A 25,113-nucleotide genomic window follows, 5' to 3' on the forward strand; every position below is an offset into this window, starting at 1 on the left:
AATTTGTGCATTTTAATCCAATAAGTTAGTTGGAATTTGTTACAACAACAATAAGAATTCAGTACAAATAACATTTACCATCAACTCCATTAAAATAACCAATCCACTTCCATCTTTGAAACACCTGTGAGAATGAGCCCACACCCCACTTCACTTCCTCTCTTTCCCTGTGGAAACTTGCAGGGTGTACACACTCCATCTCTACTCCTTCCTCTTCAAACTCCTGAAGGCGGTTGAGCTGACCTACCTTTAGACTGAATCTGCATAGAGCTCCTCTGCCAAACACCACCAGCGACGAGCTATGGACGGCCAAACCCAAACAGCCCTGTTTAGTTCTTCAGTTACTGACCTGTTGTCAATATCTGAGATTTTCATGGCATTTCTTCTTTGAAAGGGTCTCTTCTCCCTTGACTTCAGCTACACTATTCCCTTCCAAATCTGCTCTTCTTATTACATCTCTGTGTGCATGCTCAGTCCCTCAGTGTGTCAGACTCTGACGCCACGGACTGTAGCCCGCCAGGCTCCCCTCTCCATGGTTTCTCCAGGCAAGAGTGCTGGAGTGGGTTGTCATTTCCTTCTCCAGGGTATCTTCCCGACCCAGGGATGGAACCTCTCAGCCCACAGTGGCCTCTGGATCACACACAGCTGAATTCTATGTTCCTTTTGTATCACCCGTTCCCTTGATGGGAACGAGCTCTGCATTTTGTCTGCCCAAGTACTTCCTCCCACATGTAAGCCTAATTACGTAACTCCCTGGTTTAAAATCCATTAACCATACTTCATAGTTTTCAGATTAGATCTGCCTGTTCATATTTCAGCTCTTTTTAGTGCTCCCAAACACCATAGCTTCATGGTGACAAATGAGTATTCTGATTCAGATGATCTGTCTCATACCAGCTCCCCTACATAATTAGCTCCAAGGATAGCAGTTGAGGTAGGGAATTGGCCTCAAATTCTCATCTGTGAAATCAATCCAGACAATATGGTCCAATTCACGGAGGTGTTAAATGAGTAAATGAATTAGTTCTTGTAAAGAAGCCAAGGACAAAGCAATAGGATGCACGTATTATTGTTGTTGTTGTTGCTCTTATATTATTATTATTCTCTTCAGGAACCATGAATGGGGCACTAGATTGGGGGCCCTTCCCTGAGCTGTGAGGAGGATGCAGGTCTTAGTGCCTTGGGGTCTTTTTGCTTGCTGTTTGGGGTTTTTTCTTTTTTGGTTTTTCAGCAGGTTTCTGTTTAATCATTGTGGCTTCCCAGGTGACTCAGTGGTAAAGAAATCCGCCTGCCAATGCAGGAGACACAGCTTCCATCCCTGGGTCAGAAAGATACCCTAGAGAAGGAAATGGCAACCCACTCCAGTATTCTTGCCTGGGAAATCCCATGGACAGAGGATCCTGGTGGGCTATAGTCCATGGGGTCACAAAGAGTCAGACACGACTGAGCAACTAAACAACAACATTTAATCATTAAATTATTTTTTCTAAAAATGATCCAATAATTCCAAAGTTCAATATCTAATTTAGAGTTACATAGCATGTGGAACAAAACTGGGAAAGAAGTATGTCAAGGCTGTATATTGTCACCCTGCTTATTTAAATTATACACAGAGTACAAGATGTGAAATGCCCAGCTGGATAATTCACAAGCTGGAATAAGGATTGCCTGGAGAAATATCAACAACCTCAGATATACAGATGATACCACTCTCATGGCAGAAAGCAAAGAGGAAATTAACAGCCTCTTGATGAGAATGAAAGAGGAGAGTGAAAAGGTTGGCTTAAAACTCAACATTCAGGGGGAGGAGCTAAGATGGCGGAGGAATAGGACGGGGAGACCACTTTCTCCCCCACAAATTCATCAAAAGAACATTTAAACGCCAAGTAAATTCCACAAAACAACTTCTGAATGCTGACAGAGGACATCAGGCACCCAGAAAAGCAACCCATTGTCTTCGAAAGGAGGTAGGAAAAAATATAAAAGACAAAAAAAGAGATAAAAGAGGGAGGGATGGAGCTCCGTCCCGGGAAGGGAGTCTTAAAAAGAGAGAAGTTTCCAAACACCAGGAAACACTCTCACTGCCGACTCTGTGCCGAGCCTTGGAAGCACAGAGGGCAACATAACAGGGAGGAAAAATAAACAAACAATTAAAATCCATAGATCACGAACCCAATGGTAACTCCCCCAGCGGAGAAGCAGCACAGACGCCTGCACCCACCACTAGCAAGCGGGGGCTGGGCAGGGAGGCAGGGCGTGGGCTGCATCGCTTAGAGTAAGGATCTGGCCTGAATGCCCTGAGTGCTATCTGAGTGAACTAATTTGGGCTAGCAAACCAGACTGTGGGATATCTACCATGCGAAAAGCCAGCCCTAACCTAAGACACTGCCAAGCCCGCACACAGAACAAAGGACTGAACAGAGATAGCCAGCTGCAGACCATCCCCCTCTGGTGACAGGCAGCCAGAGCCAGAAGGGGGCAATTGCAGCCCCAGAGAGACATTATCTACAAAACTGTAAGCAGGCTTCTTTGCTAACTAAGACTTCTTGGGGTTCTGGACGGTCAACATCCACCTGAGAAGGTGCGCCAATTGTATACCCAGAAAACCGAGCGGCAGGGAGGCGATAAGTTGCAGCAACCGCGCTCGCCAAACAGCTCATCACCTGAGCTGCTCAGACCTGGGAAGGGTACAAAATGCAGGTCCAACGGAGTCTGCGCCTCTAACGACTACCCGAGTGCCTGAACCTGAGCAGCTTAGACCTGGGAGGTGCAGGCAGCCCAGGGCCGGCCTCGGATGGTTCCCAGCAGAGCAACCTAGAGCCTGAGCAGTGTGCGCAGGGAGGCTACCTGCGCCGTGAGCAGGGGCAGGCCCAGTGTGGCTGAGGCACTGCGAGCACACGCCAGTGTTACTTGTTTGCAGCGTCCCTCCCTCCCCACAGCGCGACTGAACAAGTGAGCCTAAAAAAAAAAAAAAAAAGTGTCATCCACCACCCTCTTTGTATCAGGGCAGAAATCAGACACTGAAGAGACCAGAAAACAGAAGAAGCTATAACAGAGGGAACCGCCTTGGAAGCTACAGGCAATAGATTAAAACCCTGTCGTTAGTACCGACTACATAGGAAGGGGCCTATAGATCTTGAGAAATATAAGCCGGACCAAGGAACTAGCTGAAAATGAACTGACTCCACAATACCCACAACAACACCAGAGAAAGTCCTAGATATATTTTTACTATTTTTACGATCATTCTTTCTTTTTTTTTTTTTTTAATTTTTTTAAAAAATTTAAGTCCTCTCTTATTCCTTTAATTTTCACTTTTATAACCTACTATTACTTTGCAAAAAAAAAAAAAAAGACCCTATTTTTTTAAAAGCAAACTTCATATATATATTTTTTTTTACAATTTTTGTGACCTTGTTTTTTTTTTTTCTTTTTCTCTTTCTTTCTTTTCTTTTCCCTCTTCTTTTCTTTAACATTGTATTTTTGAAATTCCAAACTCCACTCTAGATTTTTAATTTTAGCTTTTTGGTATTTGTTATCAATTTTGTACTTATATTTTTTTTTATAATTTCTGTGACTTTTTTTCTCTCTCTCTTTCTCTTCGTCTTTTCTTTAACATTGTATTTCTGAAATTCCAAACTCTACTCTAGATTTTTAATTTATGCTTTTTGGTATTTGTTATCAATTTTATACCTATATTTTCTTTATAATTTTTGTGACTTTGTTTTTGTTTGTTTGTTTTTTTCTCTTTCTTTTTCTTCTTCTTTTCTTTAACATTGTATTTTTAAAATTCCAAACTCTACTCTAGATTTTTAACTTTTGCTTTGTGGTATTTGTTATCAATCTTGTACCCATATTTTCTTTATAATTTTTGTGACTTTTCTTTTCTTTTTCTCTCTTTCTTTTCCTTCTTCATTTTTTTAACATTGTATTTTTGAAATTCCAAACTCTACTCTAGATTTTTAATTTTTGCTTTTAGGTATTTGTTACCAATTTTATACCTTTAAGAACCCAATCTTCAGTACCCATTTTTTACTTGGGAGCGAGATTACTGGCTGGACTACTCTCTCACCCTTTGGACTCTCCTTTTTCTCCACCAGGTCGCCTGTGTCTCCTCCCTAACCCTTCTCTACTCTACCCAATTCTGTGAATTTCTGTGTGTTCCAGACGGTGGAGAACACTTAGGGAACTGATTACTGGCTGACTCTGTCTCTCTCCTTTTCATTTCCTCCTTTTATCCTCCTAGCCAGCTCTGTCTCCTTCCTCCCTCTTCTCTTCTCTGTATAACTCTGTGAACATCTCTGAGCAGTCCAGTTGTGCACTGCACATAAGGAAGTGATTACTGGCTAGCCCACTCTCTCCTCTATTGATTCCACCTCATCTCATTCGGGTCACCTCTAACTCCCTCCTCCCTCTTCTCTTCTCCATGTAACGCTGTGAACCTCTCTGGGTGACCTTCATGGTGGAGAAACTTTTCATCTTTAACATAGATGTTTTATCAATGGTGCTGTATAGAAGAAGAAGTTTTGAGGCTACTGTAAAAATAAGACTGATAACTGGAAGCAGGAGGCTTAAGTCCAAACCCTGACTCCAGGGAACTCCTGACTCCAGGGAACATTAATTGACAGAAGCTCATCAACACCTCCATATCTACACTGAAACCAAGCACCACACAAGGGCCAACAAGTTCCAGGGCAAGACATACCAAGCAAATTCTCCAGCAACACAGGAACACAGCCCTGAGCTCCAAGATACAGGCTGCCCAAAGTTACTCCAAAACCATAGACATCTCATAACTCATTACTGGACACTTCATTGCACTCCAGAGAGAAGAAATCCAGCTCCACCCACCAGAACACCGACACAAGCTTGCTTAAACAAGAAATCTTGACAAGCCACCTGTACAAACCCACACACAGCGAGGAAATGCCACAATAAAGAGAACTCCACAAACTGCCAGAATACAGAAAGGACACCCCAAACTCAGGAATTTAAACAATATGAAGAGACAGAGGAATACCCAGCAGGTAAAGGAACAGAATAAATGCCCACCAAACCAAACAAAAGAGGAAGAGATAGGGAATCTACCTGATAAAGAATTCTGAATAATGATAGTGAAATTGATCCAAAATCTTGAAACCAAAATGGAATCACAGATAAATAGCCTGGATACAAGGATTGAGAAGATGCAAGAAAGGTTTAACAAGGACCTAGAAGAAATAAAAAAGAGTCAATATATAATGAATAATGCAATAAGTGAGATCAAAAACACTCTGGAAGCAACAAATAGTAGAATAACAGAGGCAGAAGATAGGATTAGTGAATTAGAAGATAGAATGGTAGAAATAAATTAATCAGAGGGGAAAAAAGAAAAGCGAATTAAAAGAAATGAGGACAATCTCAGAGACCTCCAGGACAATATTAAATGCTACAACATTCGAATCATAGGAGTCCCAGAAGAAGACAAAAAGAAAGACCATGAGAAAATACTTGAGGAGATAATAGTTGAAAACTTCCCTAAAATGGGGAGGGAAATAATCACTCAAGTCCAAGAAATCCAGAGAGTCCCAAACAGGATAAACCCAAGGCGAAACACCCCAAGACACATATTAATCCAGTTAACAAAGATCAAACACAAAGAACAAATATTAAAAGCAGCAAGAGAAAAATAACAAATATCACACAAGGGAATTCCCATAAGGATAACAGCTGATCTTTCAATAGAAACTCTTCAAGCCAGGACGGAATGGCAAGACATACTGAAAGTGATGAAAGAAAATAACCTACAACCAAGATTATTGTACCCAGCAAGGATCTCATTCAAATATGAAGGAGAAATCAAAAGCTTTACAGACAAGCAAAAGCTGAGAGAATTCAGCACCACCAAACCAGCTCTCCAACAAATACTAAAGGATATTCTCTAGACAGGAAACAAAAAGGGTGTATAAACTCGAACCCAAATCAATAAAGTAAATGGCAACGGGATCATACTTATCAATAATTACCTTAAACGTAAATGCGTTGAATGCCCCAACCAAAAGACAAAGACTGGCTAAATGGATACAAAAACAGGCCCCTACATATTTGTCTACAAGAGACCCACCTCAAAACAGGGGACACATACGGACTGAAAGTGAAGGGCTGGAAAAAGATTCTCCATGCAAATAAGGACCAAAAGAAAGCAAGAGTAGCAATACTCATATCAGATAAAATAGACATTAAAACAAAGGCTGTGAAAAGAGACAAAGAAGGTCACTACATAATGATCAAAGGATCAATCCAAGAAGAAGATATAACAATTATAAATATATATGCACCCAACATAGGAGCACTGCAATATATAAGACAAATGCTAACAAGTATGAAAGGAGAAATTAACAATAACACAATAATAGTGGGAGACTTTAATACCCCACTCACATCTATGGATAGATCAACTAAACAGAAAATTAACAAGGAAACACAAACTTTAAACGATACAATAGACCAGTTAGACCTAATTGATATCTATAGGACATTTCATCCCAAAACAATGAATTTCACCTTTTTCTCAAGCGCACACGGAACCTTCTCCAGGATAGATCACATCCTGGGCCATAAATCTAGCCTTGGTAAATTCAAAAAAAAAAAAAATGAAATCATTCCAAGCATCTTTTCTGACCACAATGCAGTAAGATTAGATCTCAACTCCAGGAGAAAAACTATTAAAAATTCCAACATATGGAGGCTGAACAACACGCTGCTGAATAACCAACAAATCACAGAAGAAATCAAAAAAGAAATCAAAATTTGCATAGAAACGAATGAAAATGAAAACACAACAACCCAAAACCTGTGGGACACTGTAAAAGCAGTCCTAAGGGGAAAGTTCATAGCAATACAGGCATACCTCAAGAAACAAGAAAAAAGTCAAATAACCTAACTCTACACCTAAAGCAACTAGAAAAGCAAGAAATGAAGAACCCCAGGGTTAGTAGAAGGAAAGAAATCTTAAAAATTAGGGCAGAAATAAATGCAAAAGAAACAAAAGAGACCATAGCAAAAATCAACAAAGCCAAAAGCTGGTTCTTTGAAAGGATAAATAAAATTGACAAACCATTAGCCAGACTCATCCAGAAACAAAGGGAGAAAAATCAAATCAATAAAATTAGAAATGAAAATGGAGAGATCACAACAGACAACACAGAAATACAAAGGATCATAAGAAACTACTATCAGCAATTATATGCCAATAAAATGGACAACGTGGAAGAAATGGACAAATTCTTAGAAAAGTACAACTTTCCAAAACTGGACCAGGAAGAAATAGAAAATCTTAACAGACCCATCACAAGCATGGACATTGAAACTGTAATCGGAAGTCTTCCAGCAAACAAAAGCCCAGGTCCAGACGGCTTCACAGCTGAATTCTACCAAAAATATAGAGAAGAACTAACACCTATTCTACTCAAACTCTTTCAGAAAATTGCAGAGGAAGGTAAACTTCCAAACTCATTCTATGAGGCCACCATCACCCTAATACCAAAACCTGACAAAGATGCCACAAAAAAAGAAAACTACAGACCAATATCACTGATGAACACAGATGCAAAAATCCTTAACAAAATTCTAGCAATCAGAATCCAACAACACATTAAAAAGATCATACACCATGACCAAGTGGGCTTTATCCCAGGGATGCAAGGATTCTTCAATATCCGCAAATCAATCAATGTAATACACCACATTAACAAATTGAAAAATAAAAACCATATGATTATCTCAATAGATGCAGAGAAAGCCTTTGACAAAATTCAACATCCATTTATGATTAAAAAAAAAAAAAAAAAAAAACCTCTCCAGAAAGCAGGAATAGAGGAATATACCTCAACATAATAAAAGTTATGTATGACAAACCCACAGCAAACATTATCCTCAATGGTGAAAAATTGAAAGCATTTCCTCTAAAGTCAGGAACAAGACAAGGGTGCCCACTTTCACCATTACTATTCAACATAGTTTTGGAAGTTTTGGCCACAGCAATCAGAGCAGAAAAAGAAATAAAAGGAATCCAAATTGGAAAAGAAGAAGTAAAACTCTCACTATTTGCAGATGGCATGATCCTCTACATAGAAAACCCTAAAGACTCCACCAGAAAATTACTAGAACTAATCAATGAATATAGTAAAGTTGAAGGATATAAAATCAACACACAGAAATCCCTTGCATTCCTATACACTAATAATGAGAAAAGAGAAAGAGAAATTAAGGAAACAATTCCATTCACCATTGCAACAAAAAGAATAAAATACTTAGGAATATATCTACCTAAAGAAACTAAAGACCTATATATAGAAAACTATAAAACACTGGTGAAAGAAATCAAAGAGGACACTAATAGATGGAGAAATATACCATGTTCATGGATTGGAAGAATCAATATAATGGAAATGAGTATAGTACCCAAAGCAATCTACAGATTCAATGCAATCCCTATCAAGCTACCAACGGTATTCTTCACAGAGCTAGAACAAATAATTTCACAATTTGTATGGAAATACAAAAAACCTCAAATAGCCAAAGCAATCTTGAGAAAGAAGAATGGAACTGGAGGAATCAACCTGCCTGACTTCAGGCTCTACTACAAAGCCACAGTCATCAAGACAGTATGGTACTGGCACAAAGACAGAAATATAGATCAATGGAACAAAATAGAAAACCCAGAGATAAATCCTCGCACCTATGGACACCTTATCTTTGACAAAGGAGGCAAGAATATACAATGGATTAAAGACAATCTCTTTAACAAGTGGTGCTGGGAAAACTGGTCAACCACTTGTAAAAGAATGAAACTAGAGCACTTTCTAACACCATACACAAAAATAAACTCAAAATGGATTAAAGATCTAAATGTAAAATCAGAAACTATAAAACTCCTAGAGGAGAACATAGGCAAAACACTCTCCGACATACATCACAGCAGGATCCTCTATGACCCACCTCCCAGAATATTGGAAATAAAAGCAAAAATAAACAAATGGGACCTAATTAAATTTAAAAGCTTCTGCACAACAAAGGAAACTATAAGCAAGGTGAAAAGACAGCCTTCAGAATGGGAGAAAATAATAGCAAATGAAGCAACTGACAAACAGCTAATCTCAAAAATATACAAGCAACTCCTACAGCTCAATTCCAGAAAAATAAATGACCCAATCAAAAAATGGGCCAAAGAACTAAATAGACATTTCTCCAAAGAAGACATACAGATGGCTAACAAACACATGAAAAGATGCTCAACATCACTCATTATCAGAGAAATGTAAATCAAAACCACTATGAGGTACCATTTCATGCCAGTCAGAATGGCTGTGATCCAAAAGTCTACAAGCAATAAATGTTGGAGAGGGTGTGGAGAAAAAGGAACCCTCTTACACTATTGGTGGGAATGCAAACTAGTACAGCCACTATGAAGAACAGTGTGGAGATTCCTTAAAAAACTGGAAATAGAACTGCCTTATGACCCAGCAATCCCACTGCTGGGCATACACACTGAGGAAACCAGAATTGAAGGAGACACGTGTACCCCATTGTTCATCACAGCACTGTTTATAATAGCCAGGACATGGAAGCAACCTAGATGTCCATCAGCAGATGAATGGATAAGAAAGCTGTGGTACATATACACAATGGAGTATTACTCAGCCATTAAAAAGAATACATTTGAATCAGTTCTAATGAGGTGGATGAAACTGGAGCCTATTATACAGAGTGAAGCAAGCCAGAAAGAAAAACACCAATACAGTATACTAACACATATATATGGAATTTAGAAAGATGGTAACAATAACCCTGTATACGAGACAGCAAAAGAGACTGATGTATAGAACAGTCTTTTGGACTCTGTGGGAGAGGGAGAGGGTGGGATGATTTGGGAGAATGACATTGAAACATGTATAATATCATATATGAAACGAGTCGCCAGTCCAGGTTCGATGCACGATACTGGATGCTTGGGGCTGGTGCAATGGGACGACCCAGAGGGATGGTATGGGGAGGGAGGAGGGAGGAGGGTTCAGGATTGGGAACACATGTATACCTGTGGCGGATTCATTTTGATATAGGTCAAAACCAATAACATATTGTAAAGATAAAAAATAAAATTAAATTAAAAAAAAAAAAAACAGCATTCAAAAACCGAAGATCATGCCATTGGATCCTATCACTTCAAGGCAAGTAGATGACAAAAAAAATGGAAACAGTGACAGATTTTATTTTCTTGGGCTCCAAAATCACTGCCAATAGTGACTGGGCCACAATATTAAAAGATACTTGCTCCTTGGAAGGAGAGCTATGACAAAACTAGACAGCGTGTTAAAAAGCAGACATCATTTTGCTGACATAGGTCTGTTTAATCAAAGCTATGGCTTTTCCAATAGTCATGCATGAATGTGAGAGTTGGACCATAAAGAAGGCTGAGCACCAAAGAACTGATGCTTTCAAACTGTGTTGCTGGAGAAGACTCTTGAGAGTCCCTTGGACAGCAAGGAGATCAAACCAGTCAATCCTAAAGGAAATCAACTCCAAATATTCATTGAAAGGACTGATGCCATAGCTGAAGCTCCAATACTTCGACCACCTGATGGGAAGAGCTGACTTATTAGAAAAGACCCTGATGCTGGGAATGACTGAAGGCAAGAGGAGAAGCAGGTGATACAGTATGAGATGGTTAGACAGCATCACCAACTTAATGGACATGATTTTGAGCAGACTCCAGGAGATAGTAAAGGACAGAGGAACCTGATGGGCTATAGTCCATCAGGTTTCAAAGAGTTGCAAACAGTTGGACACAACTTAGTGACTGAACAACAACAACAAGCATGTCAAAATTGGATAATTTGATTGAGTGGCAACAGCATCATCAGGCCAGTTGCACCCAAACATCATATTTTCCAGGCATTCCTTTGCAGGCATTATTGACAATCTAAAGACTATGTCCCAGGCACTTGTTATACATGGTTTATGGAAAAGCAAACAAAACACAAAACCCCTTCTTTAAAGCTTCTGTTCTAGTGGGGAATATAACTAATAATAAGAGAATCAAGAAGAACATTGTGTTAGATTAAGAAAAACTACAAGAGACAAAAAACACAGGCATGAAGGGATGTAAGGTGCTGAAGGAGAAAGGAGGATAAATTGTAGACTGCTGGATAGGGAAGCCCACCAAGAGCGTGACTTCTGACTGAAGCTGTGAAGGAGGGAAGGATCCAGTGTATTCTCCTCCCTGGAAGCTGGTGTGTCTGGCTGAAGGGCAGCCCAGCACTGAGGCAGTGAGACCATCCAGGGACAGCAGAGACACCTGTGTGGCTGAACCAAAGATCAGGGTGGCCGTGGACGAGGGGAGCCGCCAAAGTAAAGTGAGGAGGCAGACCCCAGACCCCACAGAAGGATGTCAGTGGTCACTCTGAACATGGTGGGAACTATATTGGACATTTTGGCCTTATTTAAGTTTCCTTATTTTTACTGAAAATTTGAATAATTCATATACATGTTTCTTTTGCTTTGGATAAATTTCCTTGAAAAATCAAGAAACAAAACAATATAAAAATAGCATAACAAATTATACTCCTGAAGTGTTTGACCATCTAACACTTTATATATGCTTTTTTCCTTTTAATACTGACAGGATCATTGTTGTAATGGCTTTTCTGACAAGTTGCTGGTGAGATAAAATTAACTCAAGGGGGTTTAATAATTTTTAGGATTAAACTGTCAACACCCTTTCTTTGAAAAGGTCATTCTGGATTACATTCAGGTATGTATCGGCTGTACAATCATGGGTACAATTTTCAATTGATAAATTGGAGATAAACATGGTATTGACCCTAGCATAGGCTGTGTCTATGGACAAGCAATTGCCTGGAAGTGTTGTAAATAACCTCCTCCACTTTCCTCCTGCAGGAAGACTCCTTGATAAGAAACCACACGTTCTAGCCAAACTACAGTCCCAGTGACAGGAGTAACATGAGCCCCCGGGTGTGTGACATTTCTGACACAGGCTTCTCCAACACCTGCTCATCAGTCCATCAGAGGAAACCTCGGGGCTGAAGACCCGCCAGCTCCCTGCAGATTCCTTCCCAGAATAGCAGGCGCTGAGCAAAGAGCGAGTCCATCCACAGCAGGCCAGGGCAGACCCGGGGTTTCTGTGGACAGCAACTGGCCCCCACACTGGCCTTTTATCAGCATCTAAATTGTTCTCTGCTCCAACAGCCGCTTTCCCCCTCTGACACATTCTTCCTTCCTGTCTGCTTTCCCCAGGGAGTCCCAGCCACATGGTCCAGGGCAGGCTTCGTGGGGAGCTGCCCCTGAAGCTGTGGGCAGCTGTCCCCATGTCCCCGCTTGTTCCAGCAAATGCTCCCCAGGCAAGTCTGATGCTCCCCACCCCACGTCTCCCCAAGGCAGAGAAAACTAGAACTCTAGGAGAAGCAGAGGTTGTCAGCTGGGAGGAGGCTGTGAAGTCTCAAAGCCACTATTAGGCATAGAATTATCCTGGCAGATCTGCCTGCCCCTCTAACAACAACAACAACAACAAAAAGCAAGTTTGGGGAAGTCTACATTTGTTGAAAATAGCGAAGCATTTCAAAGTAAACCATTAAAACTTTCAGCCATGCAAAGATTGTTTTAATTAAGTAATATTCAAACTGTAAAAACTGTTGGTTTCTTTCCTGTTTTCCTTTTTCCTAACTAATGTAAATACTTCAAAAAAGTCACTTTTGTGACCACTTCAAAACTCCCCGACTTTGCTAAGCTGTTCCACAAACTGTATTTGAGTTGCTTCAGCTTCCTGCTACTGCAAACAATGTGGAATTGAATGTGTTTTGCATACAGCTCTTGCTATAGTTGAGATTATGTCCTTAGAGCAGACCTGGGATGAAGTGGGTCAAAGGACGTGCTATTTTGATGTCAGCCAGGCGAAGAGGACTGGTCGCAGATGCAGAGTCATTTAATCTGCCATTTGCTCAGATTAAACAGCGGCAAATCAGCAAGCAGGGCCCGCCCCATAGAAGAGGGACTCTGGTTTAAGGTACTAACATCAGTGAAGTTTATTTTTAACTCTCTGAATTGAAACATACTGAATTCAGAATTTCTTGATTACTCTCTGTTTTATACCCAAATGACTTCAAAATTTTTACTCTCTTGTAGGTTCACCAGGCAAGAAAGGATGTCAAAAAATTAAAATGGCTTTAGCTCATTGTGTGGTTAACTTTTTTTTTTTTTTTGATGGTTCATGTAATGAATGCACACAAATGCCAAGTATAGGAAAAAAGGAGTTGAAAGTTTTCTTTAATCTAACCCTCCACAGAGAAGAACAAGGATGGAATGTGCTTGTTGCCCTTAACAATATATTTGGGACAGTTTTCCATCTCACTTCTTGGTATATTAGAAAGTACATGTTAAAAATTACTACAATTAATTAGGCAAAGAATAAAGAGAAAGACCAATCATAGTCAAGATAATGTCTGATGCCATTTTTAGAAGTAACACTGCAAGGCCACCTTGGGGACATGTCCTGCCCACGCCTGCTCACACTGTCTGAGAGCACTTGCTCCAGACTGACCACTGTCACCCTCCAGGGAAACTTAAAAATGTGTCAGTTATGTGCCAGAAAGAGAGAAATAACAAACATCAATATATAGCGGTATATTTATATACATATCTATATAACGATGATGTTACACACACCAAAGTGTACACTATTCTTATCCTAATCCTATCCTGAATATAGTCCTGTAACTGATTACTTATTCACTCATCCTACATCCCTTTTTCTGTTCAATTTGTGTGAGCCTAACGAGCTTGCTTTCTGCTGCAGGAAGTGAAGTGGTTATCAGTTCTTAAACTGTAATGAAGGCCAGGTCAGTGGAATTGGACAAGAACAAGAAGCAGATGTAGTTATTGACTATGTGCAGCCATTTCAGGGAAAGGTTCTTCCTATACAAGAGTAAGATGTCATCCCATTCAAGCCATCATCCCACCCCTATTTCTCATCTACTAGGAGCTGGTGTGCATGTCATTGGTCTCAAAGAGCTCCCCTCCAGCCCTGTCCCCTTTCTTACAATCTTCCTGCATATTTTGCCACAATAATTCCTCTGGATAAACTCACATCAGTTTTCCCAGTTCCACACACAAAAAGTACTGTTTTAATTGAGGTTGTACAACATTTGTACAATATTTTTATGGAGGATTCTTTATATTACAAAATCAATTCTTCCCATAGCACTCCATTTATTCCCTTACCCTGCCCCCTCTTTTCTTCAGAATAGGTTAAGGCATGCATTTTGTGGTTAGTGTTCTTTGTGTCACTCTGTGATGCATCTCAGGTACGTGTGAATGAATCTGTGTATACACAAGGCTGGACCACATACGCATACCCTTCAATACCCTTCAATACCTCCCCAATACCATATGATAGGGGAATCCTCTTCTCCCCACCCCACTGAGGGATTTTTTTACCTGAGAGTGGATGTTAAATTTTGTCCAAAGGCTCATTAATAACCTATGGTAATGGCCATATAGCTTTTCTCTTTTGACTTATCAATATGGAGAATTAATTATATCTTCAGGTGTTACTTAAGCCAACCTCTATAACTTGGAAAAAACTCAGTTGTCCATGGTATAGTATTCTTTCAATATACAATTTCTTTTTACTTATTTTTTTTTCAAAATTTATATCACTATTCCAAACACAATCTGTACTTTTCTCTTTATTCAATGATACCCAGGTTATTCTTTGTAAAAAATGTTAAATGTATTTTGCTTAAATCCAATAAACACCACTTTGAAATTAATGTCACTGGTTCTTAAGCCCCGAAGAATAAAACTTCTCTACAGTTGGACCCTAAGAGTCAAGCTGAAAATGAGATTATTTCTGCTGAAGATCATAATTCCTAACTGGGCCACAATATCCATTTAAAATATGCACTATAGAATCTATTCTCAGAAATGTCAACTCTCCTTTGATGACTACTGTGATAAAGTTACCTTTCTCTAGTCATTTTGTGCACATACACAAACTGGCAAACATCCCAGGTAACAGAAGCCTGTGATCAAAAGACTACCTGCAGGCTTAGGCTACACGAATGCAGCAGATTTAATCACAGTTCCTAAAGCATAACTCAAGAGGGACAAATCTGAAGTTTACTGCTGTGTACAGATGGACACAAGGCTTCTCAGGTGGCTCAGTGGTAAGGAGTCCACCTGCCAATGCAGGAGACTCAAGAGACGCAAGTTTGATCCCTGGGTCAAGAAGATCCCCTGGAGAAGGTAATGGCACCCCTCTCCAGTGATCTTGCCTGGAAAATCCCATGGGCAGAGGAGCCTGGCAGGCTACAGTCCACGGGGGTCACAAAACAGTCGGATACGACTGAGCGACTGAGCACACACACACACAGATGGACATAACCTGTTTAAACAAACAAGGCTTTGGGTCACACCTGATCCTGTGACCTGTGTCCAAGCCACATACATAGGAGGAGGAAGACGTAGGAAGCCTGTCCATGGTTTGAAGGACATCTGTTCCCAGGATGGCCAAACGGGCCAATGAGTGGTCCTTAGAACAACTCTGCAAGCATTTTATGCCTCTAATTTTATTTGATTCTTGATTTCTCAGTTTACTATTTTATGTGCTGCCCCATGATCCCTGTTTGCTGGCAGACGATACCACGAGTAAAGGGGGAAGGAAAATATTCAGAAAGAGGGGAAGGGGATCAGCTCCTGGAAAACCAGAGGGTTTTCAGAGCTTTCTGGGCCCCCAGGCCCAGGGTGAGAAAACATCAAAGAAGAATGAAGGGGCAGGTCCTTTTCACATTCCCTCCATCACAAAAGCTTTGATTACCTTCGCCTACTGTTTATCTGAACAACCAGGGTCCTCATAATCTAAATGGAAGTTTATACACCTGTGCACTGAAATATGCACATGAGTGACACCCTTGGAGGCAGATTCCAGAGCCCAGTCCTGCTTTCAGAAGAAAGGAGCCATGTGTAACACCTGGATGTCAATTCATGATACCCCGACCTCAGGGTCAGCAGGCTCAGACTGGACAGCATTCCTCACACACAGAAACAGTGTGAGGTGATATATATTTATTGTTCTAAGACATTGATTTTCTCAATAATTCATTATGAAGTAGCACTTAACTAGTCCAGGCTGATCAAGGGGGAGCAGGCCCACTGGGTCACCTGTGAGGAGAACAGGGCGGGTGGGTGGTGAAGCTAGCCTGCCCTAGGCAGGTGGGGTACGCCTGGGGCAGGGACACAGACAGTAGGCTGAGGATACGGGCCACACACCTGGAGGGAAGCAGGAGCTCAGCCACAGCCGGAGGCTTCCCTGAGAACACATGGACAGAGGGTGGGCCGCTCAGTGCAGGCCTCGGAAAGAGCAGGGACTGTCACACAAAGAAGAAGCCACTTGGAAGATGAACTAAGTGAGACCTAGGGGAGGGGTCACGACCCCACCCCAGACTTGGTGCTCACAGAAATGGCTCTGACAGTAAATAAAAGTGGACCTCACATGGCATGACTGTGTACACACAGGTCTCATCCTTAACATCCCCAGACCCTTCCCATGATAAGTTAAGAGCCTTGGTCAAGAGTCTCTTCTAAGGAAAAGAACTTTTGTGTCCCGATTCTTACAATACCTGCTAAACAAGCATGGTTTGCTCCATGTGCACGTTATTCAGGAAAAGTCATTTTGTCTTTTTGAATAAAATCGTATCTATCTTTGATGCTTCTCAGGACCACAGCTATCTTTTTATTTCTTTATTCTTCTTACAGTCTCATGGCTTCCAGGCCTTTGGGAACCTGTGGAACTCCAGGGACATGTGGGCCAGGCCTCCCTCTGGGCTGAGAAACAGCACACCCACCTGAGATTCACGGTGAGATGTACTGTCCGCCCCGAGTCTGTCGGTAGGCGGAGGACCCCACCTCTGCCACTCGGCCGCCAGGCCATGGTGCTCTCATCAGCCTCCTGGGCCGTCACAGAACCTGCCACCCCTCTGTCCCTCAAGGATTTGAGAAGGCATCTTCCCCAGAAGCCCCAGCCCCCACCTCCCTGTAGATACACCAACAATACTGTTCCCATCCTACACACCAACTTCAGTTGCTTTGATGGTTTTCACACCTGCAACTTTTAACTTTTCATTTCCACAAAAAGGTCTGAATTGTCTCCTGTGACCAAGGCACCTTAAAGATCATAAAATTTGGCTATACTTCCCAGAAAGAGGAAGGGGAAATGTATTTTCATTCCTTTGTGAATGACTCCACAACAACAAAAAAGGATGAGCCACTAATTTATCAGTAATACATTATGGTTCTTTTTGTCATTGTGTACAGTGAATGCTCCGGAGAAGGCAATGGCAACTCACTCCAGTACTCTTGCCTGGAAAATCCCATGGATGGAGGAGCCTGGTAGGCTGCAGTCCATGGGGTCACGAAGAGTCAGACACGACTGAGCGACTTCACTTTCACTTTTCACTTTCATGCATTGGAGAAGGCAATGGCAACCCACTCCAGCGTTCTTGCCTGGAGAATCCCAAGGATGGAGAAGCCTGGTAGGCTGGCGTCTACAGGGCCGCACAGAGTCGGACACAACTGAAGCGACCTAGCAGCAGCAGTAGCAGCACAGTGAATGCTCACTAGACTGCATTCCCTTCTCTTCTCTTCCTAAAAACTGCAAGGATGTGCATCTTCTTGGTAACGTGTTAATAAGAGAAAAATATTAGTACGAGTGTGCACGTCCTGGCACACACTTTAGGTGGGTTTTAAAATGAAGCCAGGATTTGCAAGTTATTGCCTAGGTGCAGTCTGGTGCAGATAGAAAAAACAGGTGGTGCCTCCTGAATAATTTACCATTAATACAACAATAAAATCTGTTAAAACGTGGAGATGAAGCTTGGGTCATAGGGTTAACATCCACTTATCTTAAAACGGAGGAGGAGGAGAGAATGGGGGAGAAGACGGAGGGGAGGAGATTGCTACTGCATTCATTGTCCACTGGCCTTTGTAACCACCAGCCTCCTTGCTCTCAGCAACTCTTTTCTTAACTAAGTTAACACCCTGGAGAGTTCACAGCATTTTGATTCCTGTCATCTCTTTCACTTGCACTTTGCCGCAGGACACAACAGAGGTTTTCTTTAATTTTTGATCATGACATTTTTAGACACCAGAAGTACAGATATTCATGTCACAGACACAGTAATGCCAAGCTATATCGAATGTTACTGTTTTTCCACATTCCCATCATTCCTCTGTTCTAGAAATAGGACACTAGTTCAAGCCTCTGTTCCTTCCCCCCACCCAGCTCCCAGAAACTTTTCTCTGGGCCTCACCCTTTCCTTCTGCTGTGTTGTGGCCCCGGTCCTGGGGACTGTCTTGTACACTCCAGAGAACACAGCTCTTGTCCTCTTCAAGGGTTAAGGGTGTGGAAACAGCTGCAGGTCTGACTGTTCAGTGGGGGATTCTTTCAGTCAAATCCAGCAACACCAAGACTTGACAATTAAAATGATGTTCAGGGTGGAGTTAGGTGCCTCCAATTCCAGTCTTTCTGTAATTCTGAACAAATCACTGTTTCCCCAAGGTACCTCCTCCTGCAGGCACTTAACTTCCCAATGAATTAAACCATTCATTTATGTATTAGCCATTTCCCAGCCATTCTGTCCATTTCTAGAATCTTCTACTGTCTTCTCTCCCAACTTTTATCCTTCTGGGTTTTTACTAGCATCTTAAGGGTTTTAGTAAGAAGGAAACATAAACACTTTTGTTTTTACCAGCCACTCCACCACCTCCCCCCCCCCCCCGCCTCAAGGCATTGAAACAGCCTAGGAATGTGCCCATTTTCAAGGACTGATTAGAAAGGACCAGAACTACCTGTAAAGGAAACTTTAAGAGCAGCCCTTTCTAAGTGTTCCACCATCAGAAAAAAATTTCTTTGAAAGTAAATATCTCCCAATAAAAATATTTTTAAGTTTTTAAAAAATAAAATATTTTTAAAAAGAAAAGAAAAAAATTATCTAGATAAGAACCTGCATCGACTAGAACAATATTATCCAGACAAAGGAAGAAGTGGCACTTCATTTCCAAATTTACTGCACCAGGAGTTTTTGTGTAATTATTTTCTGCCCCTTCTATTTGACTCTGCTGCCTGACCTTGGAACAGACAAGCTTTCTGTTTTGTTCTTTGGAAGTTCAAAATATTAGAACATGTTACAATGTGATGTTACAGAATACGTAATGAAACATTTTTTTACAAGTGTAAGAGAGTTCAGCCTTGTCCTGAACAATATCTGTTCAACATCTGTTTATTCTATCATCAGATACTTGCTAGCCAGTGAGGATGTGCGAAGCCCTGGACCGAGTGCTCAGCACTGCAACGTGTGTAAGACTCAGGCTCCGGTGTGTTCATGTCTGTCTCGTGTCTACTTAATCCTGTGCTGGACTATGTCCTGCACATACACAAAGTCATATGACAATTTTTAATTAACAAATTGAAGTGAGAGATCGGGGGGCTCTCCTCTCCATTTGACAGGTGCCTTAATTTCTAAATAGCTACTGGATATTTTAGGATAATCTACCATGTGACTAAGTTAATGCACAGAGCAGAAGATTATAGTCAGAAGAGCCTTCCTTAAGAGGGTCGCTTTTTCTCCTTAGATTCACACACTGCACATTTTAATTGAGAATATGTTTAAAAGACAGGTGGTGATTTCCAGTCACAAAGTCAGAGAGCAGAGAAACACGCGTAAATCCCATGTTTATTAGATCCATAAATATAGTTCCCTCTACACTTAGAGCCTTTAATTTCTAAGAACCCAGCCCTCGGATCTGGGCTGCTGGAATCCCTGGCCAGGGCCGTCTGCGGAAACATGAGTTCAGTTACCAAATATAGCTGAGTGGAGGACGAGGACAGATGGGATCTGAGGCCATAGTTGCCTCAAAGTGACCACGGACCAAGCAGTGTGTCACGAAGAGACGAGGCCACCTCTGCTCCCCCGGGAAAGAAGAAACGGTCCTCTGACAGCCATCACCTTTGGGGGTCCTCGAGGAGCCAAGGATCGAAAAGGTCTGTAAAATGTGTCTTAATGTACTAACTAGTAAGGCAATATTTTTAAACTCTTTATTAAATGCTGAAAACATTATAGTCATTTGCCAGAAGATATAGCACTGTTTAGAAGATGGCTTGATTTCTTTTTTATTTGGAGAGAAAAAGTAATGGGAATTCTGTAATCATCTCAAGAACAGAGACCATATAAGATTCACCTGCAGGCTTTGTTTCTACCTATGTTGTCAGAGAACTGCCTAGTCTGTAATAATCTTAAACTAAATTGGTGCTATTCATTCCAAAAGGATCAAATGTAATGATGGAGCCAACATTCATCAAGTCTGTGTCTGTGCTTTGTTTTAAAGAAAGTAAGAATGCTGTTAATTTGAACCTTGCCTATACTTAAGCTAACTACAAATGGCTTCAAATGATATTCTTTAGGTTCTAGTAACATTTAAGTTGTTAATTACACTTTCAGAGAATTTTTAAATGTTGAGAGTAAAGGCAGACATCTTAAATTCTATCTATGTACAAAGCTTGCCTTTTTTTTTTTTAAAGATAAAGCTTATCAAGGGAAACTATAGTACAGTCAAATTTAAGCTTTACAGTAAAATTTTATATCATGTTGTTGTAAGTTACACATTAAATTGTCTTGAATCCAATAGATGACGTTGATACAGAATGATTTCAGGCTCATGTTACTTTTTCAACATTTGCTAAAAATACTAATTACCTTCTAGTATGAACAATGTGTCCACACTCAGAGCCCACTGCCTGACAATTTAACACTGACCAAGTCCCCTCGATCATGAATGTGCAGAAATGAAATCCTTATTACAGGATAGATACGCTTTCCAATATACTTTTTCCTCAAAAACAGAGCCCACTTCCATTACCCATATTTTAAACATCAGAGTCTATCTGACAAGTTATTACGAATAGCCCATCCCCGTGTGTGCTCAGTGGGGTCCGACTCTTTGGGACCCCATGGACTGAAGCCCACCAGGCTCCTCTGTCCATGGGATTCTCCAGGCAAGAATACTGGAATGGGTTGTCATTTCCTCCTCCATTATAAACAGCAGACAAGGCCTAAGAGATTCATTTAGGCAATATGTATCTGTGAATACATGATTACATTTCCTAGAACACAGGTCTGTCCTTCTGCATTCCCACGTCTATAATGACTTAGGGTCCCCATCCCAGCTCCGTCCAAACCACTCTGTGTTGCTAAAGCTGAAAGGGCTAGAGCATACTTAACAGTAGAAGAGAAATCTGGACTACATGGGACAGTTACAATCACTTTCATTTCTTTACCTCATTTTTGTTTAAATGTAGAGGGTAGAATTAGTCAAGATTCAAAATAAATCTGACACATACTTAAAGAGATACCAGCTGAAATCTCCAAAGCCAAGACAAGAGCCTGCACTTCACTGATATGTGTGTGTGTGTGTGTGTGTGTGTGTGTGTGTGTGTGTGTGACATCAAAGGGAACTGTGATATCTGAGCTCTAGCCAGTAATTCAGGCATCTGGAGGTGACAGCTATGCCCCAGTTAAATTCCAGTAGAGCAGCTCCCACAGATTCAATATGGTGGATAAGATGGTATCTGAAGAGGACACCAGTAACTGCAAACACTTTCTCTGGAAACATTTCATATAACTATTGTGGGCATGAAACCAGCTATTATGTTATGTCTCTGAAGCTGAGCTACAATATACTGTCTGGGAGTATTTAAAGCTGGAGAAAAAATATGCCATACCTCCCTGTGATGATAACTTGCTTAAAGATCAGGAAAGAGTGGAATCCACATGTGTTTATTAAGAAATAGTTGATAAAATTGTTGTGCATTTGGGGTTTAATAAAGTTTTCATATTTGCCTTTTGTCCTATAGGGCCCTTGGTAAAAAGAACATTACAAAGAAAGAAAGGAAGGAAGGGAAGATTGATTTTAAAATGATGATTACATCTGATTCACTTTGTTGTACAGCAGAAACTAACACAATATTGTGAAGCAATTACATACGGTGGTGTGTGTGTGCACTCAGTCATGTCCAACCCTTTGCGACCCCATGGACTGTAGCCCATAAGGCTCCTCTGTCCAAGGCATTTTCCAGGCAAGGATACTGGAGCAGGTTCCCATTTCCTTCTCCAGGGGATCCTCCTGACCAAGGGATGGAACCTACATCTCTTACGTCTCCAGCATTGGCAGGCAGATTCTTTACCACTAGCGCCACCTGGGAAGACTCAATAAAATAAAAACTTCTTTAAATACTTGGAGAAATTAAAAAACAAATAAATGATGATTAAAGAAGACAACTGAGGTAACATAAACACACTTTGTTTAACCCTTCATGAAGTGGACAGCCTCTTTTGGAAGAGCTGCACCCTGAGGAGGAAGGCACAAAGCTTTATAGGAAGAGAACAGGGAAGAGAAAAATGGAAATAACTTGACTGGCTGGGGTTGCAGAGTCACTGTTGTTTGTGGTGAGACGAGCAAGGAGATAAATTGGGAAGCCAGCGCTGGCCTGGCTTGGGGCTGGCTGACCGCATGCAAATATTTCAAGCAGAGTGTCTCTGGTAGCTCAGCTGGTAAAGAATCTGCCTGCAATGCAGGAGACCCAGTTCAATTCCTGGGTAGGGAAGTTCCCCTGGAGAAGAGACTCCAGTAGTCTTGGGTTTCCCTGGTGGCTCAGATGGTAAAGAACCCAGTGCAGGAGATATTAGAGACATGGATTTGATTCCTGGGTCAGGAAGATCCTCTGGAGGAGGGAATGGCAACCCTCTCCAGTATTCTTGCCTGGGAAATCCCATGGACAGAGGAGTCTGGCGGAACACAGTCCATGGAGTTTCAGAGAATTGGACACGACTGAGTGACTAAGTAGAGAGTGTCCTTAAGGACACAGAAGTTCCCCGTGCTTCGGTTTGGTGACATGGGCCTCAGGCAGGAGCAGCTCCATGTTGGACCTAACCTAAAAATGTTAAATCAACAGAAGGAAGAAATTTCATATAGGACCTGCATGTGCTTCCAGAACAAGAAAAAAAAATGTTTTAAAGCTTTTTCAAATTTGGTTTTAATAGTTTGGGTTTTATTTTAAAATATTTTTAGTCCTGAATCTTTGTACCAATGGTTTTTAATACTTTTAGTAATTGTTTAAATAGGAAAATAAACAGAAAGCAAAATGCTAAATTAAACATTGAAATCACTCAGAATTTCCACTCCCACCACAAAGATAACAGCAACCAAAGATTGCCCTAACTGCATGACTCCTTACCCACCACAGATGTAATCAGCGCCCACTGCCTGATTCCCAATCTTGCAACCTTCCTGTGTATTTATATCTAAGTATATATGTACTTTTAAATGCCCTGTGAAATGTTGCTGCCACTGTCTGGACTCTCTAAAGGATCTGGCCCCTGTGGTTCAGAATACTGAGTGATCCTTGCTGCCTGTCAGTCTTTTTCTAACATCACAGACTTTTCCCCTTCAAAATTGTAGTAGCTCATCAATACCTACAAACTATTCCATAAACTGCCACAAAAGTGCTCCCTTTATCTACATTATTCAAGTAAATACCCGTAATGTGCTCACTGGGAAAAGACAATGTGGCAGTTCCACGCAGGTTTCAACTGTAAGTCTATTTCTTGCCGGTTCAACTTTGGCCAAACAATTGGATGTTTTTATGCCATAGGTTGGATAATCAAAATAAGCAAAAGAAAAACAGTGTTTACCCTATTATTCTCAGGATCCAATGGTTCACTACAGATTTTCCTGGATTTACATGGGGCTCGCTCCCGGCACATCCATCCCAAGTTGAAAATGCTTTGAATACATCTCACTTACCTACCAGCCCAGCCCACCTTTGTTACTAACCAGGGCTCTTGCCTCCTTAATCAATAGAAATTGATGAGAGGCCTGAGGAGAAATTCAGACAAGGCTTTACTAGGGCCTCTGCTGCACTGGCAGGGATCGAGAACAAACAACAGGTTCCCTTGTTCACTTGCTCCCTAAGGGGGGTAGTCAAGCTGCTCCGTTATATGGGCTGAGGGTAGTGGAGTGTCCAGGGGTCGAGCTGGAAGGGTGGCTGAGGTGGCTTGCCCACCCCTCTGGTGTTGGTGTGTGCAGAGGGCATGTGCATGTACCTGCTTTTGTTTCAAATGCTTCAGAAGTGGCAGTTGGGCTTTGTGGTGTCTTTGTATCTTGCCATCCATAATTTAGGGCTTCCCAGGTAGCACTAGTAGTAAAGAACCTGCCTTCCAATGTAGGAGATATAAGAGAAGTGTGTTCCATCCCTGGGTCAGGAAGATCCCCTGGAGGAGGGCAAGGCAACCCACTCCAGTATTCTTGCCTGGAGAATTCCATGGACAGAGGAGCCTGGTGGGATATGGTTCATAAGTTCACAAAGAGTCAGACATGACTGAAGTGACTGAGCATGCACATCCATAATTTGCCCCAATCACTCATGCAGTTATTTTTAGGCCTTTATAGTTTGTTTGTATTTTGTTGCTGGAGGAGTTGATTGTCCCAATGCAAGCACTACAGCAAAGGGCCACAGGTTCTGGCCTGTCTCACCTTCAGTGTGCCAAGAACACTTCCATCAGCCTGCAGTTGGGCAAAACCATCTAACACAAAGCCTGCTTTTCAATAAAGTGTTGAGTATCTTGTGTAAGTCATTGAGTACTGAACTGACAGTGAAAAGCAGAGGGGTTGTCTGGGTCCAGAAGAGTTGTAAGTACATCAGTTGTTTACCCTCATGATCATGGGGCTGACTGGGCACAGTGGCCACTTCCCAGCATCTCCAGAGAGGATGGGATTATGTCACTGGCCTGGGAAAAGAAACAAGTTCAAACTTCCTAGTACAATTTCTACTGAAGGCCTATCACTTTCATAACACTGTAAAGCTGATCTGTCCAACCACTGCAAGTCAGATCATCAGTTTGGGAAAGCCTTCAGCTCAAAACTTGGAAATGGCATTCCTTGGGGAAGGTGAGCTTTTATTGTTTGCATCTGCATTCTTCTCCTTCCAAGACCCTGTTGCTTCTCATG

The 25,113-nt window shown here is 41.4% G+C and overlaps 2 protein-coding genes across 6 annotated transcripts in view; one reads left to right on the top strand and one right to left on the bottom strand.

Annotated features, from left to right (window-relative positions):
• The window catches only part of DDX60 (DExD/H-box helicase 60), a 133,026-nt gene that overhangs the window by 104,985 nt on the left and 2,928 nt on the right, over window positions 1–25,113 (bottom strand).
• The window catches only part of PALLD (palladin, cytoskeletal associated protein), a 369,451-nt gene continuing 364,288 nt past the window's right edge, over window positions 19,951–25,113 (top strand). For 2 of the 5 annotated variants that reach the window (XM_061424892.1, XM_061424894.1), the window contains exon 1: window positions 19,953–20,092. The gene's annotated coding sequence lies outside the window, so the exon portion shown is untranslated. Of the gene's footprint in view, window positions 20,093–25,113 lie in introns of all 5 variants that reach the window. The other 3 variants (XM_061424893.1, XM_061424891.1, XM_061424895.1) reach the window with 3 other exon arrangements.

This window comes from Bos javanicus, chromosome 8 (genome assembly GCF_032452875.1).
Source record: "Bos javanicus breed banteng chromosome 8, ARS-OSU_banteng_1.0, whole genome shotgun sequence".
Taxonomy (NCBI): Eukaryota; Metazoa; Chordata; class Mammalia; order Artiodactyla; family Bovidae; genus Bos; species Bos javanicus.